This window comes from Triticum urartu, chromosome 7A, assembly GCF_056163025.1.
Source record: "Triticum urartu cultivar PI428250 chromosome 7A, HENAU_Tu73, whole genome shotgun sequence".
In the NCBI taxonomy this organism is placed as follows: Eukaryota; Viridiplantae; Streptophyta; class Magnoliopsida; order Poales; family Poaceae; genus Triticum; species Triticum urartu.
Window position 1 is genome coordinate 309,000,197 of NC_141879.1, and position 21,183 is coordinate 309,021,379.

Consider the following 21,183-nt stretch of genomic DNA (forward strand, 5'->3'; position numbering starts at 1 on the left):
TGGCCAACAAGATTGGGATGCGGAAGAAGAAGAAATTCGACGCCCACCCACCACCCACTTCGTAGCCACTGTCGATGATTTAACCGACATGCTCGACTTCGACTCCGAAGACATCGACGGTATGGACAACGATGTAGGAGACGAACACAAACCAGCGCCTATAGGGCACTGGAAAGCGACCTCGTCATATGACATATACATGGTGGATACACCCAACGAAGGCAATGGCGACGAGATAGCGGAGGATGACCCCTCCAAGAAGCAATCCAAGTGCCGACGTCAGCGGCGCTGCTCTAAGTCCCGCCAAAGCAAAAGTGGTGATACCGGCACAGCAGATAATAACACTCTGGATATCGCCAAAGACAACAACAATCCCCTCCAGCAAGATTTAGAGCAGGAGGATGAAGGAGCCAGCTCTCCTGAGAGAGCGGCAGATGGAGAGGAGGAGGATGACAATTACATGCCCCCCTCCGAAGACGAGGCAAGCCTCGACGACGATGAATTCACCATCCCAGAGGATCCCGTCGAACAAGAGCGCTTCAAGCGCCGGCTTATGGCCACGACAAATAGCCTGAAGAAAAAGCAGCATCAGCTTCAAGATGATCAAGATCTGCTAGCTGACAAATGGACTGAAATCCTCGCAGCCGAGAACTATAAACTCGAGCGCCCCTCCAAGAGTTACCCAAGGCGTAGGTTACTACCCCGACTGGAGGAAGAAGTGTATGATATGGCTGATCGGCCACCTCGTGGCCGCGATAGAGAGACATTCCAGCCGAAAGCTCAGCCTCCACCCTAATGCCATTCAAATAAAAAGGCATGGGGAGATACGCCAGACCTGCGAGACATATTGGAGGACAAAGCAAAGCATTCAAGATTGATCTACGGATCACGAGGGCGCACCACTCTGCGAGACGGTAAACATCACGCCGAATACAGTAAAAGCAAATCCGGCCGGCCCGAACACAGCGGGCCAGACCCATTCGAGCTGCGTCGCGATATAGCCCAATACAGAGGCGCCGCACACCCTTTATGCTTCGCAGACGAAGTAATGGAACATCAATTCCCAGAAGGTTTCAAACCTGTAAACATTGAATCATACAACGACACAACAGATCCCGCAGTATGGATTGAGGACTTCCTCCTCCACATCCACATGGCCCGCGGTGATGACATACATGCCATTAAATACCTCCCACTAAAGCTCAAAGGACCAGCGCGACATTGGCTTAATAGCTTGCCAGCGGACTCCATTAGCTATTGGGAAGATCTGGAAGCCGCATTCCTCGACAACTTTCAGGGCACTTATGTGCGACCACCAGACGCCGATGATCTAAGCCACATAATTCAGTAGCCAGAAGAGTCGGCCAGGCAATTCTGGACTCGATTCCTCACAAAGAAAAATCAAATCATCGACTGTCCGGATGCGGAGGCCTTAGCAGCTTTCAAGCAAAACATCTGAGACGAGTGGCTAGCCAGGCAGCTTGGTCAGGAAAAGCCGAAATCTATGGCAGCTCTCACGACGCTCATGACCCGCTTTTGTGCGGGAGAAGACAGCTGGCTGGCTCGCAGTAATAACATATCAAAGAACCATGGTACCTCAGATACCAAGGACGGCAATAGCAGGTCATGTCGCAAAAAGCATAAGTGCCGCATTAATAGCGAAAATACTGAAGATACGACAGTCAATGCCGGATTCAAAGGCTCTAAATCCGGTCAGCGGAAAAAGCCATTTAAACAAAGTACGCCGGGTCCATCCAGCTTGGACCGCATACTCGATCGCTCGTGTCAAATACACGGCACCCCAGACAAGCCAGCCAATCACACCAACAGGGATTGTTGGGTGTTCAAGCAGGCCGGCAAATTAATTGCCGAAAACAAGGACAAGGGGCCGCATAGCGATGACGAGGAAGAACCCCGGCAGCCGCACACTGGAGGACAGAAGAGGTTTCCCCCACAAGTGCGGACGGTGAACATGATATACGCAACCCACATCCCCAAGAGGGAGCGAAAGCGTGCGCTCAGGGACGTATATGCATTGGAGCCAGTCGCCCCAAAGTTCAACCCTTGGTCCTCCTATCCGATCACCTTCGATCGCAGGGATCATCCCACTAGTATCTGTCAAGGCGGATTCGCCGCACTGGTCCTAGACGCAATCATCGACGGATTTCACCTCACTCGAGTCCTTATGGATGGCGGCAGCAGCCTGAACCTGCTTTATCAGGACACAGTGTGCAAAATGGGTATAGACCCCTCAAGGATCAAACCCACAAAAATGACCTTTAAGGGCGTCATTCCAGGCATAGAGGCCCATTGCACAGGCTCAATTACACTAGAAGTGGTCTTCGCATCCCCGGATAACTTCCGAAGCAAAGAGTTAATCTTCGATATAGTCCCGTTTCGCAGTGGTTATCACGCGCTGCTCGGACGAACCGCATTTGCTAGATTCAATGCGGTACCGCATTATGCATACCTCAAGCTCAAGATGCCAGGACCTCACGGAGTTATTACAGTCAATGGAAACACAGAGCGCTCTCTCCGAACAGAGGAGCACACCGCGGCCCTCGCAGCAGAAGCGCAAAGCAGCCTCTCAAGGCAATCTACCAGTTCGGCGTTTCATAGCCCGGACACCTTCAAGCGCGCTCGGGGTAATCGGCAAATAGACCGCCTGGCGCGATGTGAGCTCGCGTAGCAATACGGCGGCCACCCCAATCCCAGCCCAACGGCGATATTCGTGCCGCGCGTACATAATTACGCATTAAAAATACCATGGGCACAGGTGGGGAGGGGGGCACAACTGCGGCACGCCCCAAAACGCGGCCTAAACCGCACTAGGGGCTTCCCGTTTGGTCATTTTTCTTTTCCTTTCAGGACTTTAATCTCTGGACACACTGTCCGGCAGCTCTATTGCCGAACACATGATACAACAACCAAGGAGGCAGACATCTACGTTATACAATGGAATTCCCAGGTTGACTACAGATTTCATATCATTCCTCAGCTCGCCCTTGGAAGGGACATAGTCCTACTCTTTTGCTTATCGCACTATCTGTATCACTCTGCTTTAACGCAATTTTGCAATAAACAATGCATGACATTATAGCTATTATTGCATTCTTGTTATATATATATATCTATGTGTTCATTAATGACGCCTTGCAACCGTACACTCTGGTACGACCAACACACCAGGGGCTCACATACCCCACAACACGGTGTGAAAAGTCCGAACACTTTCACAAGTGCGGCACCCCGAACTTATAGCATTATATGCATCAGCTCCAAATCATGTCTTTGGTCAAATGTTGGGTTTGCCCGGTTCCTATGTTTTGGTACCTTACATTCCGCTCTATCGGCTAAGGTAGCGCTAGGAGAACTACTGCGATTGTGCCCCGGTTCTGCCAGGCTGAGCACCTCAGTAGAGAAAGCTAAAACTGACTGTCATGATAAGGCGAGAGACTGGTCGCTGTTCGGCGAGGTTTTTCGAGTCCCTAAAGACTTATGCCGCTTAGGGCAAGGGGCTGGCTCTGTCCGGCTTACAGGCGTGTATCGCGCCCCGAATTCGGCCTTCCGAATACCAGGGGCTTCGCCGAAATTTAAAATTATAGAATTCTATGGCTAAGTGAGAGTGACAAAGCATTATTAGTCCGGTTGCCTTATTCGTTGTGCTGGGCACCTCCCTTGAAGGACCCAAACATGGGAACAAGAGTGCTCAGGTTTATCCCGAACACCCCAGCACTCGTGGCATGGGGGCAGAAGCCGAGGACTAGCCATCTCTTAGATTGGATAAACAGCCAAACAGAAGGTAATATTTTAAATTCTAACAAGCGTTGCATAGCGAATATGATACAAGTTTTCATACATACAGGACAACACGAGCAAGTCTCATTCAAATATTACATTTTGTGAACACTCATCCGCGATAAGACGGACACCTGGTAGAACACCCTCGTAGTACATCTCGGGGTGGCGGTGCTCCTTGCCCTCCGGCGGCCCCTCCTTGATCAGCTTCACGGCGTCTAGCTTGACCCACTGCATTTTTACACCGGCGAAAGCCCGGCGTGCACCCTCTATGCAGACGGATCACTTGATGACCTCCAACCGAGGGCAGGCATCCACAAGCCGCCTCACCAGGCCGAAGAAGCTGTTCGGAAGGGCGTCGCCAAGCCACAACCGGACTATGAAGCCCTTCATGGCCTGATTGGCCACCTTATGTAGCTCGACCATCTGCTTCAGCTGGTCGCTCATTGACACCGGATGTTCGGCCTTAGCATACTGAGACCAGAACAGCTTCTCGAGCTTCCGTCCTCAGCCTGGTAAAATTGTGCGGCATCGGACACACTGCGGGGCAAATCTGTGAATGCTCCTGAAGAGCTCCGGATTCGGGTAAGTAATCGGTAATTCACTTTTACATGCTTGCTTTGCATATAGAAAGCCTTACCCGCCGCTATCTTCTTCATCGCGTTGATCTCCTGAAGGGCCTTCTGGGCCTCGGCGTTGGCACTCTTCGCGCTCTCACGGGCTGCGGCAAGCTCAGACTCTCGCGTCTTCAGGTCAAGCTCCAACGCCTCGTGCTTTGTCACGAGAGCCTGGAGCTCTTGTTGCACCTCGCCCACCCGAGCCTCGTGCCTTTGTCGCTCGGTGCGCTCATTGGCCGCTGTATCTTCGGCCTTGGTTAGCGCTTGCTTCAGGGTCGCCACCTCGGTCGTGGTCCCTGGCAAAACATACAATGACCCTGTCATTTTGCAATCGCGTCCTTTTATATATACATATCTATAAACGAGGTATTACTTACCCTTGTTCTCCTCGAGCTGCCTCTTGGCAAGGCCGAGCTCTTTCTTGGACCCATTGAGGTCCTGCTTCAGTACGGCGACCTTCGCAGTTAGTGCGGCGGACACCAGCAGAGAAGCCTGCATATGCATATTGACAATACTTATATTAGACTCCTGCGATATTATTTGATCCTCTGTTCGGCTTTTCTTTGTGAACACCGAACAAAGAATCAGGGGCTACTATCTATGCGGTAATACTTCTACTGCATTTTAACACACTTACCTCGAAGCCTGTTAGAAGGCTAGCACAGGCTTCAATCAATCCGCTCTTGGCGGACTGAACCTTCTAGATCACCGCACTCATGATGGTGCGGTACTCCTGGTCGATGGAAGCACTGTGAAGCACTTCCAGCAGGTTGTCCGGTGCCTCTGGATGGGCAGAGGTCACCGGCACAGGCGTTTTGCCCCTCTTAGAAGGGGAACGCCTGCCCGAACTCGGAACCGTTGGAGGGTCCGGCGCGGTGTTCGGCTGAGGGCCGAACTCGGAGCTCTTGGGGACCCCGTCCCCTCGGATCCCGGAGTCCGGAAGGTCGCCTTGAGGCGCCTCCGGGACTGTCCCCCCTCGATCCGGTGCCTCTTGAGACAACACCTCGGCGTCGTCGGCTAGATGAGGGGAGGTGGCGGTCGGGACTGGATCGCTATCCGTGTCCGACGAGCCCAGGGAGCTGTCCGATGATACCTCGATATTGGCTCGGGGCGGCCTGCATAATTGAGTTCGGCGTTAGGAAAAGTAGTGCGACAGAGGAATCCTATGGGTAACTTTGGTATCCAAATGCTTACGATCTCCCCGGGGGCTTGGCCCTGGGCAACCACTCGTCTTCACTTTCGTCGGCGGCGGTGGAGCTGTCTGGAAGGAGAGTCCTTCCCTTCTTGGACCCTCCGGCCTCCCTAGTTGGGGCGGCCTTCCTTTTCTTGTCTCCCCCAGTCGGTGGGGGAGCCTCTTCTTCCTCTTCCTCGTCTTCGGGGGAAGAGTGCGCCGCAGAGTCATCGGACGGTGAGTCCGACGACGCTTGGCGTCGGGAACTCTTTCGAGCTCCCTTGGCCTTCTTGGCCTTCTCCGGCACCTTATAAGGGGCCGGAGTCAACATCTTCGCCAGAAGGGCGTCTGTGGGGCCTTCGGGCAAAGGAGCCGGACAGTCGATCTGTCCGGCCATCTTCTGCCAGTCCTGTCAAAGGCACGGGAGTTTAGATCCCGCATAGAGTCAATCTATATAAAAAAACAAGTATCCTGTGAAAGGTAAAACAGCTTACCGCGCTGGCTTGGCGCTTCGCGCTGAATCCGCGATCCTCAGTAATGGGGGGAGGGACCTCGGCGCTCTTGAACAGCACCCTCCAGGCATCTTCATGAGTCATGTCGAAGAGCCTGTTCAGAGTTCGGTGCTGCGCCGGGTTGAACTCCCACAAGGTGAACTCCCGTTGTTGGCACGGGAGTATCCGGCGGATGAGCATAACCTAGACTATGTTGACGAGCTTGAGCTTCTTGTCCACCATGTTTTGAATACATGTCTGGAGTCCGGTCAGCTCTTTTGAACTACCCCAGGATAGGCCCTTCTCTTTCCCGGAGGTGAGCCGCATGGGGATGCCAGATCGGAACTCGGGGGCCGCTACCCATGCGGGGTCACGCGGCTCGGTGGTATAGAACCACCCCGATTGCTACCCCTTTATGGTTTCCACAAAGGATCCCTCGAGCCATGTTATGTTGGGCATCTTGCCCACCACGGTGCCTCCACACTCCGCCTGGCGGCCGCCCACCACCTTCGGCTTGACATTGAAGGTCTTCAGCCATAAGCCGAAGTGGGGCTTGATGCGTAGGAAGGCCTCGCACACGACGATAAACGCCGAGATGTTGAGGATGAAGTTCGGGGCCAGATCGTGGAAATCCAGGCCGTAATAAAACATGAGCCCCCGGATGAAGGGATGGAGAGGGAATCCCAGTCCGCGGAGGAAATGGGTGAGGAATACCACCCGCTCATGGGGCCTTGGGGTGGGGATGAGCTGCCCCTCATCTAGGAGTCGGTGCGCGACGTCGTCCGGAAGGTATCCGGCTCTCCTCAGTTTTTTGACGTCTCCCTCCGTGACGGAGGAGACCATCCACTTGCCTCCCGCTCCGGACATGGTTGGAGAAGGTTGAGATGGAAGTGAGGACTTGGGCGCTAGAGCTCGAGTGTGCGAGAGCGGATGAGCAGAGGAGGAAGAAGGTGTGGATAGAAAGGTGAATCCTTATCCCTTTATATGGGCGGACAAAACTAAGCGTCCCCACTTGCCTGGTAAAACTCGCTTATCCCCCAAGCGCCGCAATTGATGGCGCGGTTGGGTTACCCACGCCCGTATTGATGAGAATCCCGTAATAAGGGGACACGATCTCTGCTTTGACAAGACGTGTCGAAAAACTGCCTCGCGTTATGTGCGGGCTGGTTAAAAGAAACGGTTCGAACAATCACCGGGCCATGATGTAACATCGTGTTGCCAAAACAAGCCAGCAAATTAGATCTGCGAAAATATTATTCCCTCTACGGTGGGATGTGGAACTTATTTTGCAGGGTCAGACACTATCCTCGTATTCAAATTCTTCTGTGATGTATTCGGAGAAGGAACCCGCCTTGCAATGCCGAAGAGAATACTGCGCGCCGGACTCATCGTCATTGAAGCCTGGTTCAGGGGATACTAAGGGAGTCCTGGATTAGGGGGTCTCCGGACAGCCGGACTATCTCCATTGGCCGGACTGTTAGACTATGAAGATACAAGATTGAAGACTTCGTCTCGTGTCCGGATGGGACTCTACTTGGCGTGGAAGGCAAGCTAGGCAATACGTATATGGATATCTCCTCCTTTGTAACTGACCTTGTGTAACCCTAACCCTCTCCGGTGTCTATATGAACCGAAGCGTTTTAGTCCGTAGGACAACAATCACAACATACAATCATACCATAGGCTAGCTTCTAGGGTTTATCCTCTCTGATCTCGTGGTAGATCTACTCTTGTAACACCCATATCATCAATATTAATCAAGCAGGACGTAGGGTTTTACCTCCATCAAGAGGGCCCGAACCTGGGTACAACTTCGTGTCCCCTACCTCCTGTTACCATCCGGCCTAGACGCACAGTTCGGGACCCCCTACCCGAGAACCTCCGGTTTTGACAGCGACACTACCGAACTCAAGTGGGAGTTCAACGAGGATCTGGGTCGTTACTACATTTCGTTTCCTTATGATCAATAGTGGATCCTAGTTGGGACGATCGGGGATCTAGCATTTGGGGTTGTCTTCCTTTATTTTGGTCCCGTAGACGGACCTTTGATTGTACTTTGGATGATGTATGAATTATTTATGTATTGTGTGAAGTGGCGATTGTAAGCCAACTCTTTATCCCTTTCTTATTCATTACATGGGATTGTGTGAAGATTACCCCTCTTGCGACAAAACTACCATGTGGCTATGCCTCTAAGTCGTGCCCCGACACGTGGGAATTATGGCCGCATTGTGGGCGTTAGAAGCTGGTAATCAGAGCCATCCCCGACTTAGGAGCCCCCTGCTTTATCGAATCGCTGACGTTGTCGAGTCTAGAACAAAATGTTTTGAGTCTTAGGATTATATATATCGGAGAGTAGGATTCTTTTTATTCCTCGGTCCCTTCGTCTCTCTGGTGAGGCCTCCTGACATAGAAGTTTTGACTCTCCTCTCCTCAAATTTCACTAAAAAATTAGGATCACACAGGTATCTTGGAATCATTCTGATAGTTTTGTGACGAGAACATTGTTATTGGTGCCTCCTGACATTTAGGGGTTGTGGCAATGTCCTGGGGAGTTGAGCTCCGAGGTGTTGTCGTCACAATTTTATCGTTGCAGTTCTAGAATACCTGAGTTCGTCGACATTGAAAATCTCTTTTATTCAGTTGTTGGTGAGATAACCTTGATGCCATCCAATACTGGGGCGGGAGTTTGGGAGTATTGCCATAACTCGTATAACAGATGCTTTTGGAAGGTTGAGGTACATGATTTCCGAAGGTTTCTTGATTATGTGTTGAAGGATGGATATAGCTGGATGTAGGGATTGTTAGTTTGGGTGAGATATTATGCTTCCCTTGTATCCCCAACACCTGATTGCATAACCAGAAAGTTTCAGGAGTTTTATAGGTGGGAATTCAAGTAGCTCTAGTATTTCTTCCCGCAGATATTTGGTTTGTGATTGGGTAATCCTTACCACTTATTTGTTCATATTCGTACCTTGTTGCTTTATTCATCTACCTTTACCTAAGTGGCTTCTCAACTTAATGGACGTGTGATGATTTACTTTGGAATTCATTCGTTCATCCTTGTTCGGATGTTTAAGGCCTCTTTGATTCGCGGAATTTTGAAAACGCGGGAATAGGAAAAGTGTAGAATTGGAGTGGCATGCCCACTTTAATCCTATAGGATTAGCATGGAGTGTTTGATTTCATGGGAAAAGCAAAGGAATTGTAAAAAGAGGTTGTCGTGGATGTTAGATTTCCTATGAAACGTAGTACAAAAAATTCCACTGGAAAAAATCCTATGGGATTCAATCCTATGAATCAAAGGACAAACGTAGGAAAAATTCCAAAGGATTTCAATCCTCCAAAAATCCTATAGAATTCCTTTGAATCAAAGGAGCCCTTATTGTGAAGACTGTATGTTGCAATTTCTATCCATTGATTCAGCTTGTCTATCTGTCTATCAAGATTCTAACGGATGTCACCCTCTTCAGGATGGCTCATCCAACGCGTCAGAATCCGGACCGCAATGATGGGGATCAGTCGAACCCTCCACCACCACCTCCATCTTCGGAGGCATGGCAAGATGTCATGGCAGCCACCAACACCAACACTCAGATGCTTTTGCAACTCTTGCAAGAGCACAAGCAAGGTCAAGGAAACCAAGGAAATCAAGGCCAAGGAAATTTCAACAATCAGCCCCAGTTTGCTACCCTCAACCAGTTCCTCGCAAACCAGCCGAAGTCCTTCAGCAACTGTGTCGAGGCCATAGACGCCAACGATTGGCTCATGGACATCTACAAGAGCATTTTGAATGTAGCAATGTCAGACCTGAGGACTTTGTCAAGTTTCCTTCGTTTCACCTCAAGGACCAAGCTGCTGAGTGGTATCAGCAATACAGAGATTCCAGAGGAGGTCGTGTGGTTACCTGGGATGATTTCCGCCGAGACTTCAAAGCTCATCACATTCCACCAAGTGTTGCTGAGAGCAAGCGTGAGGAGTTCCGCAATCTCAAGCAAGGCAGCATGTCCGTGTACCAATACAATATCCAATTTCAGAAACTTTCTTGCTTCGCAAAACAAGACGTTTCTGATGAAAAGAGTATGATCTATCAATTTACAGGTGGCCTCAGAGAAGATCTGCAGTTAGCTCTCGTGCTTCTTGAGCCGACTAAGTTTGATCAATTCTATAACATGGCACTAAAGCAAGAAGCTGCTCAGCTCAAGTGTGAGGCTTGAAAGAAGAGAGTCGGGGATGCAGTTCAATCTTCCTCTTCCTCACAAGTGGCAGCTAAGCAACAGAAGTTCCGGTTGCTTCCTCCTCCGTTTCACCAGCCCTACCAGCAGAAGAGCAAAGGTGGCAATGGAACTTCCCACCCACCCAACCCAGTCTATCAGAACAAAGCTCAGTCTCAAGCTCCAAGGTCAAGTGCCCCTTATCATCGTCTGCTCCGAGAGGTGACTTGCAACAAGTGTCAGCAGAAAGGGCACTATGCAAACAAGTACTTGCAACATCCCAAAATTCTAAATTTTCGAATGTTATATTAAAAAAATAGTTTTTATTGATTGTTTGATTTGTGGTGTGGTTGCTTGAGTGCAAGTGAGTGAAATTTGAAACTTTTGAAAGTTGAATGAGAGGGAATAAAAAGGACTTTCCCAAACTTTCATTTTTGCATTTCTGATCTCCATGAATTCAAATGCTTTTCAAATACAAAACCCTCGAGTGAAGACAATATGACTTCTTCCATTTTTAAATAAATGAAAAGGGTTTTGAAATAATTTGAATTCCATTTGGAAATATTTCAAATTCAGAAACTTTAAGCAACTCAACGATTTTCATGAGAGAAGATAAAATGACTTCTTCAAATTATATGAAATATGAGTTGGAAGTTTCAAAGAAACCACATTTACCGCCCCTTTGAAATCATTTTCAATTTGGAGTTATTTTGGGTTTTTATTCAAATTATTTTTCTCCAAAAATAAAATAAATGGAAAATAGGTAAAATGATTCCCTACATTAGAAAATTGGAGACAAATAAATTTTAAATCATTTTTATATTTTTAAAATGATTTTTATTGGGTTTTATTGCATTAGTAGCACTCTTTACTTTATTTAAATTTTGTGGATTTTATTTGGCACTAGAAAAATGTTCAAGCTGTAGAAAATATTTTTCTGAAAATTTTGACATATAATATGCCTATATAAAATTTAATTTTATTTCCGTTATTCGGTTTTCCTTCTGTTTCTATTTAAAAAGAACTATACATCTGGCCCATCACTAACTGCCGCCCACGTGCACATCATAGTAGCAACGGGCACACCATCATTTTTTACTATATGGGCCAAGCCCAGCCGACCATATTCCTTCTCCATAGTTTTTTTTCTTTTCAATTGCTCCAAAGAAAAAAAAAACTACATCACGCAGTGTACGCGCCGGCCGAAGGCCTTTAGGCCCATCCGAGGCATGTTTTCTCTCTTTTCTATATTTCGTCTACGTTTAATCCCACATTGCTTAGCCTTTAACCCCTAAATCTCTTTTCCACCTATAAATATAGACTCATAGAGCCTCCAAAAATCATCCGATTCAGGTGAAATCAATATTTTGGTTTGACTAGATTCATTAAAGAAAAATATTTTTTCTCCTCTCAGGCGTGACTTCTGAAAATTGTCTCCTTTCTTCGAAGTCGTCTTTTCTCTACCTTATAAAGGTGTCTTTCTTCGTTTTCCTTTTATACTTTCGTAGTTTATTATTTTCTACACTAGTACGGTAGAATAATTAGATGATCAATTAGTCTCTGTATTTATACATTAGACCTAAAATTCTTTTAGCCATACCTATTTTTCTTCCGTAAAACAGTTGCCTCTAATTTTTCAAATAGCCATAACTTTTTACTCATTCATCAAAATTAGATGAAACCAGCGCCTATAGTTTTGTCTTGTTTTCACCTATCCAGTGAACCTGTCACATCAACTTTTTAAAATTTTCAAATTTCAAAATTTGTTCAGATTCATATTCAAACTTCTTTTGATCATAACTTGAGTTTCGTAACTCCGATTTATTTGATTCTTTTTGCAAACCGAAGCTCTTGACCTAAACTTTCTGATAAGGCCAAATTCACTTAATTTTGGAACTATTAGAAATTGTTTTCTGTTGCAAGAGTTATTTGCTTGGTTTTGAAGTTTTCGGAATTGTTTTCTTCGTTCTTTCAGATCTTTAGAGTGATTGCTTATGTGTGATTGTTATTTCTTTCTCATGATAGATTGAAACGGAGTGTGACGAGTAGAACTATCAGGAGTTATGAGTGCGAATCATCTTCATCAACAGTACAAGGCAAGTTCACACTTTGATCATATTTTTCATTACCCAGTTTTTATGCATTAATTTCACCCCTCAAACATCGCATGGTTAGGATTTGATAACATGTGGGTATTGGGAAGTAGATGATGAGGTAGAACCTATTGTCTTTTATATCAAACCTTTGGGAGTTAGTTCTACGTTATGCTTATACTACTATGCTATGCTCGTAGACGTGGTTTGGTTTCAGTGATTCATGACAGATGTGAGAGTTCTTATTAATGGTTAACTTAAGGTGGCTACTTTAATACACATCTGGGTGGAATGGTAGGGGCACCCTGGAGCACCCAGTGGTTTGCCCGGGCACCTGGAGAACCCAGTGTTTGCCCAACGGGATCCCAGAGGACCCGTGTGATCACCATATCGAATGCCACCCAGGCTCAAAGGGATCATAAGATTATTCATACTAGAAACTTCCATGTGCAGCCACAAGCTATTATGGGCTCTAGCATAGTTGAGTAAGTTGCATGACCTCTTTCAGTGGTGGGCTAGCAGATGTAGGGGAAAGTAGGTGTAACTATCCACCCAGAGTAAAGAGTTAATGTTTCTGAAAGACCGTGTCTCGGTCATCCGTTTCTCAAACACCATGTAGTGCGAGAAATCCAACGAAGGAGATCGAGTCTTGTGGGGAAAAGTGTGCAAACCTATGCAGAGTGTACAAACTAATCATGATTAGCCGTGTCCCCGGTTGTGGACATCTTGAGTATCTGGTTCTTGAATTATCATGTTGATCTCATCACTTTATTGAATTAACTGGTTGGGTTAATGAATATTCTAATTGGGATTGAGTTTGAGGAACCTTCTCAATGTTTTCAACAAACTTTGTAGTTAAATAAAATATATTCCTTTGTTGTAGGGAAAAATTGGCTTTATGCAAAAATAAACTTAGAGCTTTCCACCAGCCAAATATGCATGTAGTGATAGCTATTATTCATTATTACCCTATGGTGTGAATTTGCCAGTACATTCAATGTACTGACCCTTTGTGGCTGCAATGTCTCATGTTGCAGGAATCTTACGACGAGTAAGTGATACATTAGGGATTACAATTTCTACACTCAACTTTGCCGTTGGTGTTGATGGGAATCCACAACCTTGTTGTTATTTCCGCTATTTGGATTGAGGTAATAGTATTTATGTTACTTTATACATGTGATTTACCTCTGTTATAAATCCTCGAGTACTGTGTGTGTTAGCATACCGATCTAGGGATGACACTTAAGCACAAATACATGACCGTCTGAGTTCGGGTCGCTACAAGATGGTATCAGAGCACATGTTGATTGTAGGACGTGACCCCTAGAAACTGGCAAGCCCATAGGAAAGATTTTTCTCTACAACTTTCTTTTCAAAAAGATCTTTTACCTCTCTTCTCTTCCGAGTTTATTCAAATATTCCTTTTTAGTGAGACTATACCCCTTTCCCTTTTTGACCACACGAAGATACGACTGATGAGACCACTCCAAGAAGGACAAGATATCGGACAACAAAGACCACTTTGGAATGAAGAGGAATTTATTAAGAATTATAATAATGGAAACTACAACGGTTGAAGACTCCGAAGACTAGGAGAAATTTGAAGGCTCTGAAGAATTTACAGATTGGTATGACCTAGGAAGGCTACCATTATGGAACTGGTCAGACCATAGAACCTGACAATACCCGAGATCAAGGTGTGTCGGAGAAAGACCGGAACATGGAGAGTTAAAAACTCGAAGTTTTTGTCAAAAAAACCCTAAGGCAGGAGATATCAATTATTGAAGGATAGCTCATGGCAATGACAAGGGCAGAAACACGGTTATCCATGATGTTATCGCCCGCTTATGCTATTGACACCGTGCTGAGTTAAGCATGCATTTTCTTCGAAAGAATTGGATGGTAGAATGCTAATGGAGCACCTATCAGTAAAAAATGAAGTTTTAACCTTAGCTAGTGTATCACCAGGATCTGGAGTATTACATGAAGAATTTTTAGATGGACCTTCAGGAAGTCGTATTTGACAAGAAGCATTTCGTGAAGAACTTAGGACCCAGAAGCTGAAAGTAGCCAAGCTGAAGGAGCAAAACCTCAAGATACCGGAGATTTGTCAGGAAGTGAAGGACAGTAGGACATGGTTCATGCCAAGGATGTTGAAACCAGAAGTTTGGAACGCAAGTCCAGAATATTGAAGGATGTCATAAGAGACTTCACGTCAATAGAGATGATCTGGCAACAGAACTTGAGAAGGACAAACACTATCGGAAGAAGCCATCGGAGACATGAACAAGACTTGAAGAGTTTGGCGACTTTGAAGATTTATTGACCTTTAGAAGACCAAACCCCTGATATATACCTATGTTAGATGCGACGATTGTGAGCTGTCATCTGTTTGATGTTTTTCCAACAGCCACAAAATAAAATCTGTCTTTTCAAAACTTTTGTTTATATTGTGTGTATCCCTCCCTATCTCTCTCTCACCCCAAAACCCCTGGACCCAATAGAGGACGAATGGAGATGAGCTTATATTTTCTGGACCAATGAGTCAATTGGAGATGGACCGATGGATTCAGAACATGGAAAATCATATGGAGAATAACACTATAGCCGAAAAGGATATGGCCCAGCATGCGCTTCAGTACTTTGAAAGAGGTGTTGCTACCTGGTGGAGGATGTACCAAGCCATCAATGGATGGCAAGGAGTAACCTCTTGGAAAGAATTTAAGTTGACTCTGCTAAAGTCTCAGCTTGTGTCCCAGAAATTGAAGCCTTATGGAAATGGTAAGAAACCCAGTGCATGCTATTCATGTGGGGAAGAAGGACACATCTCTCAAAATTGTCTGAATGGGGATCTAGTAGAATTCCCGACAAAGGAAGTAGAGTATGACCCACAAGAAATAGAAGCCCTGATTGGAACAAAAAAGTCCAGGAAGAGAAGTATATTGGATTCTAGGAAGGACCTGAGTCATATCACCTGTTTCAGGTGCAAGGAGTCGGGGCACTACTTCAGCAGTTTCCCAAAAAGGAAACCTTAAAACTTGTCAGAAGGAATATGTTTTCGTTGTAATAAAGCGGGGCACTTTGCCAGAGATTGTCCCAAGGAGAAGGAGACTTGTGATAATTAGTTGTGTCTGTGAGAAATATAGTAGTAGCAAAGGGAACCTTTCTTTTATATTGAGGCATTGAGTTGAGGCATGTAATGGAAATGGAAGAGATTGTAATCATTGGAAAATCAATAAAGTTAGCATCGTTGGTACTGATTTGGATATTTATGAGTTGTTACTCTATGAAGAAAGATTTTGACCATTTTCGAGGATATGAGAAATATGGTCTATGGATGAGTTTGTGCATTTCAAGGGTGGTAGTAACTGTGAAGACCCTTGACCCCTTGGAAAGGATAAGGATATTCCACGGAGTGGACTTTGGACAAAATAAGTATGAGTTTTGTCTCGATATGTGGGGTATCCCAAGAATATGAAGGGATGAAGTACTAGTGGATATAAAGGAGGTATGATGTTGGTAATATGGAGCAATTGTAACTCCATGATGAGTCTGAGGAATCACGTCTTAGTTTGGTACCAATGGAAGGAAGGGAGACAGTATAATTGGATGGATTTAAGTATGCTAGGAAGTTGAATGTTGGAATAATGATCAGTTGCCTCGAGGATGAGTTCAAGGTTTACAAGTGATGCGATGGGCCATAACCCACAGGCCCCAGGACCTTCCAAGAAGCAAGCACACTCTTGCTGAAGAAAAAACCCTGGAAGAAGTTACGACTTTAGCAACAGACGATCTTATAGGAGTAATGCAAAACCTGAGAGTTGTGAAGAAACGGTAGATGTTTGTTTGGCTTGCAGAATCCGTGGATTTATCCGAACTTAGTTCGTCGACAAGAAAAATTCTGCAATGCTTGTGAGGATTACCGAGTGTTAGAATGTGAGATTCACTAAACCATGTACAAGGTAATGATTTGGGTGCGGGATGGATTGATCACCATACCGACTTACTCTTATTATTCGCCTTGCTATAAGGGATGGTAAATCTGAGTGACTTGCCTATAGTGGAGAGACGACGATATTAAACCTTGTTTAAACCTTAGAATGGTATAGCAATTTTTCCTTGTACTAGGCAGTTGTTGCCAATCGTAGGTCATACGATGAGAATGAAGCCCAGACCCATTTCCTGTAGGAGAAACCACAAATTGTTGACCACCATGTGATATCGATAGTTGTTTAGTATTGGCGCCAGACCCGTCAGCTAAGAAGACCCAGTCACAGAAGAACCTTACCTAAATGAAAGGACAAAAGAATTGAGGAAAAAGGTTATGCCACTACTGGAAGGTCCTAGAGAAGAAATTATCCTGAAGATCTAAGAAGATCGACACTGACAACAATAAGGATGGAGTAAATGAGTTTTGATGGAACCGTAACAATGCTTCTAAGGGTGGTAGCACCCGAGACCCCCGGAGATGATCGATGGATTTTGAGACGACCCCCCAAACCTAACCTAATTCTTTCTAGCCTCTCCGAATCTCGAGGACGAGATTCATTTAAGGGTGGTAGGTTTGTAACATCCCAAAATTCTAAATTTTGGAATGTTATATTAAATAAATAGTTTTTATTGATTGTTTGATTTGTGGTGTGGTTGCTTGAGTGCAATTGAGTGAAATTTGACACTTTTGAAAGTTGAATGAGAGGGAATAAAAAGGACTTTCCCAAACTTTCATTTTTGCATTTCTGATCTCCATGAATTCAAATGCTTTTCAAATACAAAACCCTGGAGTAAAGATAATATGACTTCTTCCATTTCTAAATAAATGAAAAGGGTTTTGAAAAAAAATTGAATTCCATTTGGAAATATTTCAAATTCAGAAACTTTAAGCAACTCAATAATTTTCATGAGAGAAGATAAAATGACTTCTTCAAATTATAGGAAATATGAGTTGGAAGTTTCAAAGAAACCAAATTTAACGCCCCTTTGAAATCATTTTCAATTTGGAGTTATTTTGGGTTTTTGTTCAAATTATTTTTCTCCAAAAATAAAATAAATGTAAAATAGGGTAAAACGATTCCCTACATTAGAAAATTGGATGGAAATAAATTTGAAATCGTTTTGATATTTTTAAAATGATTTTTATTGGGTTTTATCGCATTAGTAGCACTCTTTGCTTTATTTAAATTTTTGTGGATTTTATTTGGCACTAGAAAAATGTTCAAGCTGTAGAAAATATTTTTACGAAAATTTCTATATATAATATGCCTATATAAAATTTTATTTTATTTTCGTTATTCGGTTTTCCTTCTGTTTTTATTTTTAAAAAACTAGACATGTGGCCCATCACTAACTGCCGCCCACGTGCACATCATAGTAGCAACGAGCGCACCATCATTTTTTCCTATATGGGCCAGGCCCAGCCGGCCATATTCCTTCTCCATAGTTTTTTTTCTTTTCAATAGCTCCAAAGAAAAAAATGCATCACGCAGTGTACGCGCGCCGGCCGAAGGCCTTTAGGCCCATCCAAGGCACGTTTTCTCTCTTTTCTATATTTCGTCTATGTTTAGTCCAACATTGCCTTGCCTTTAACCCTTAAATCTCTTTTCCACCTATAAATATAGACTCATAGAGCCTCCAAAAATCATCCGATTCGGGTTAAATCAATATTTTGGTTTGACTAGATTCATTAAAGAAACATATTTTTTCTCCTCTCCGGCGGGACTTCTAAAAATTGTCTCCTTTCTTAGAAGCCGTCTTTTCTCTACCTTATAAAGGTATCTTTCTTCGTTTTTTTCTTTTTATACTTTTATAGTTTATTATTTTCTACACTAGTACGGTAGAATAATTAGATTATCAACTAGCACATATGTGCGTGCGTTGCAACGGGGAAAATTGATGTTTTGCACAAGAATAATGTCGCACAGCATCGGACTCATTATGAAGAACATGTTGCAACGCAACATCGTCCTTCTACAAAATGAACATAAAAAAATACGTCGCAATTTAGTCATGTTCATATTTTCTTTGCGAGGCGTAATGTGTCCCACTGATTTCATTTAAATACAATCCTTCTCTAATAGCATTTAAGTATGATCCTTTCATTAATTACCATGAAGTCCTCACCCATTTTAGTCGGGAATCAAATCCTTCCTTTTCTAATTTAGTAGCCCCAACACATTAAGGCCTATAGATCTTTTCTTTTAATTATCCTACTTTTTTATCTCAAATCCTTCATGTAGAATTTATTAAGACCACAATCTTTCTAATAGTTATTCCACCGATTTATCCATAATCCTTTCTTTAATTAGCCACATTCGTTTAAATATTATATTTAAGCCCACAATCCTTCCTTTATTAGCTCATTCGCTTAATTAGCTCTCCCTAAACATGAGCCTTGGACCTCACCCTTCCCCATCTACAGGAACGAAGGGCGATTTGTGCGAACCCCGGGCTCTCCACCTCGCTGTTGCCGAATCGGCGGCTCCCTCGCCCTCCGCCGGATGCTCCGGCGGCGGGAGGACGGGGGAGGCCTGATTTGTAGTGTGTACATAGTGTAGGAGTGCCTAGGGAGCCAGCCGGTGGCGTCGTGGAGGCGGCGGTGCGACTGGATCGACTTTTTGCAGGTGTTGGTCTCCCCTTTGACGGCGAAGTTCTAGTGGAGCTCCGCGGTGGACCAGCTCCTTTCTTCGTGCTCGCTGCTCGATGGAGAGGCCGTGCAGGGTTCCCCCGTGCCGGAGATCGAGGGATGGCGATTCCGGTGGTTGAAGATCTGGAGAAGGAAGGCGATGTTGAGTGGTGCGACGACGACGACGGCCATGGGTGTAGGTCCTCAGGGATCGTTGATCAGAGACTTCCCGTTTTGCCCGGGGGCTGCTTTAATCCAAGGCATCAGCGAGCAGCGGCGAACAGCGCGTCACCGGCTCGTCCACGGCACCGGCATAGTCGGGTTGCAGAGGCGCTTGGTTGCAATTTCCTTTTCTGTGTGGACCTTTCACTAATTTGGCCATTTTAATATCAACTCCTCTTCTCGCAAAAAAAGTAAACATGATGACTGCCACTCGTATATTTAGAGTGAGTTGGGATTAGTAAATATGAAAGGTGCATAAGTATTTGGTTGTTACATCTAAGAGATAGACAGGAGGTCTTGTGTTCAATTCCCACAATGTTGATTTATTTTGACCCAATTATTTTTCGCAGTCTCTCTATGAAATCCCCATAAAAGGCCCATCAGCATACAAGTAACTGGCCCAGATCGCTTAATGTGTGTAAACTAAACGTAAAGGACTAAACCAAACCAAGAATACCTATTCCCTATAATAGTAGGTATAGATTAGTCTCTGTATTTATACATTAGACCTTGAATTCTTTTAGCCATACCTATTTTTTTTCCGTAAAACAGCTTGGCTCTGATTTTTCAAATAGCCATAACTTTTTACTCGTTCATCCAAATTAGATGAAACCACCGCCTATAGTTTTGTCTTGTTTTCACCTATCCAGTGAACCTGTCACATCAACTTTTTGAAATTTCCAAATTTCGAAATTTTTTCAGATTCATATTCAAACTTCTTTTGATCATAACTTGAGTTTCGTAACTCCGATTTAGTTGATTCTTTTTGCAAATTGAAGATCTTGACCTAAAATTTATGCTAAGGCCAAATTCACTTAATTTTGGTACTGTTAGAAATTGTTTTATGTTGCAAGAGTTATTTGCTTGGTTTTGAAGTTTTCCGAATTGTTTTCTTCGTTCTTTCCGATCTTTAGAGTGATTGCTTATGTGTGATTGCTATTGCTTTCTCACGATAGATTGAAATGGAGTGTGACGAGTAGAACTATCAGGAGTTATGAGTGCGAATCATCTTTACCAACAATACAAGGCAAGTTCACACTTTGATCATACTTTTCATTACCCAGTTTTTATACATTAGTTTCACCTCTCAAACATTGCATGGTTAGGATTTGATAACATGTGGGTATTGGGAAGTAGATGATGAGTGTTGGAAATATGCCCTAGAGGCAATAATAAATTGATTATTATTATATTTCCTTGTTCATGATAATCGTTTATTATCCATGCTAGAATTGTATTGATAGGAAACTCAGATACATGTGTGGATACATAGACAACACCATGTCCCTAGTAAGCCTCTAGTTGACTAGCTCGTTGATCAATAGATGGTTACGGTTTCCTGACCATGGACATTGGATGTCATTGATAATGGGATCACATCAATAGGAGAATGATGTGATGGACAAAGACCCAATCCTAAGCCTAGCACAAGATCATGTAGTTCGTATGCTAAAGCTTTTCTAATGTCAAGTATCATTTCCTTAGACCATGAGATTGTGCAACTCCCGGATACCGTAGGAGTGCTTTGGGTGTGCCAAATGTCACAACGTAACTGGGTGGCTATAAAGGTACACTACAGGTATCTCCGAAAGTGTCTGTTGGGTTGGCGCGAATCGAGACTGGGATTTGTCACTCCGTGTAAACGGAGAGGTATCTCTGGGCCCACTCGGTAGGACATCATCATAATGTGCACAATGTGACCAAGGAGTTGATCATGGGATGATTTGTTACGGAACGAGTAAAGAGACTTGCCGGTAACGAGATTGAACAAGGTATCGGGATACCGACGATCGAATCTCGGGCAAGTATTGTACCGATAGACAAAGGGAATTGTATACGGGATTGATTAAGTCCTTGACATCGTGGTTCATCCGATGAGATCATCGTGGAACATGTGGGAGCCAACATGGGTATCCAGATCCCACTGTTGGTTATTGACCGGAGAGTCAGCTCGG